Genomic DNA, 1,756 nt, shown 5'->3' with positions numbered 1-1,756 from the left:
AGATCATCGATGGGAATTTCAGATAGGCGTATGAAGATGCTGTGCTCCTTCTGAATCTCTGCTTTCCTACTGCCTTCATCCAATCCTTCTTACTCCTTTTCATGGCAAGCTGTATGTAGGGCATCACCGTTGTCAATGGCTACATCCCATCCTCTCAGTGAAAAAGGTCCAAAAGCTCTGTCACGGCACGGCTAATCATCTGTCGGTTCTTGATCATGTTGGAATAGAATCCCTTGATTCTTTTGCGTTTGTCATCACGCCCAACAATCGTGAGTTTGAAGCTCATCACAGTCATTCAATCCCGGAATCCTACTCGGAATACCACAGACAAGGTTTAGACTTTCCGGATTCTCATGAATGCAGCCATCAATTCTAGCTTATACCACGAAGACTCTGATCTCACGGAATGGAAGGCTCGGTTGTCAGGCGAGGGAAACCATGCGTCGTGCATCAGGAATCCAAGAGATACACACTCTAGCTTTTGCTTGTAGAACAGAAGTGGTTGTCAGGCACGCGTTCATAGGGACGGATGATGATGAGTGTCACGGATCATCACATCCATCAGGTTGAAGTACAAGTAGTATCTTAGAATAGAAATAAGATTGAATTTGAATAAAAGATAGTAGTAATTGCATTAAAACTCGAGGTACAGCAGAGCTCCACACCCTTAATCTATGGTGTGTAGAAACTCCACCGTTGAAAATACATAAGTGATGAAGGTTCAGGCATGGCCGAATGGCCAGCCCCCATAAACGTGATCAATAGCCTCCTAAGATGAATAATAGAATAAAACTGAGACCAAAGATGTAACGTGGTCAAAAGACACTGAATACAATAGTAAAATGTCATATTTATACTAGACTAGCTACTAGGGTTTACAGGAGTAAGTAATTGATGCAGAAATCTACTTTCGGGGCCCACTTGGTGTGTGCTTGGGCTGAGCTTGAGCTTTACATGTGCAGAGGCTTCTTTTGGAGTTGAACGCCAAGTTCTAACATGTTTTTGGCGTTCAACTCTGGTTCGTGACGTGTTTCTGGCGTTTGACTCCAGAATGCAGCATGGAACTGGCGTTGAGCGCCAGTTTACATCGTCTAATCACGAATAAAGTATGGACTTTTATATATTGCTGGAAAGCTCTGGATGTCTACTTTCTAACTCCATTGAGAGCGCGCCATTTGGAGTTCTCTAGCTCCAGTAAATATATTTCGAGTGCAGGGAGGTCAGATTCCAACAGCATCAGCAGTCCTTTGTCAGCCTCCTTATCAAAGTTTTGCTCAGGTCCCTCAATTTCAGCCAGAAATTATCTGAAATCACAGAAAAACACACAAACTCATAGTAAAGTCCAGAAATGTGAATTTAGCATAAAAACTAATGAAAACATCCCTAAAAGTAACTATATCCTATTAAAAACTACCTAAAAACAATGCCAAAAAGCATATAAATTATCTGCTCAGATTATACTAAAAACTATCTAAAAACAATGCCAAAAAGCGTATAAATTATCCGCTCATCACAACACCAAACTTAAATTGTTTCTTGTCCCCAAGCAACTGAAAATCAATTAGGATAAAAAGAAGAGAATATACTATAAAGCTCAGAATATCAATGAATATTAATTCTAATTAGATGAGCGGGACTTGTAGCTTTTTGCTTCTGAACAGTTTTGGCATCTTACTTTATCCTTTGAAGTTTAGAATGATTGGCATCTCTAGGAACTCAAAATTTCAGATAGTGTTATTGATTCTCCTAGTTAAGT

The sequence above is a fragment of the Arachis duranensis genome, chromosome 5 (genome assembly GCF_000817695.3).
Source record: "Arachis duranensis cultivar V14167 chromosome 5, aradu.V14167.gnm2.J7QH, whole genome shotgun sequence".
In the NCBI taxonomy this organism is placed as follows: domain Eukaryota; kingdom Viridiplantae; phylum Streptophyta; class Magnoliopsida; order Fabales; family Fabaceae; genus Arachis; species Arachis duranensis.
Note: the sequence above shows the minus strand (reverse complement) of the source record.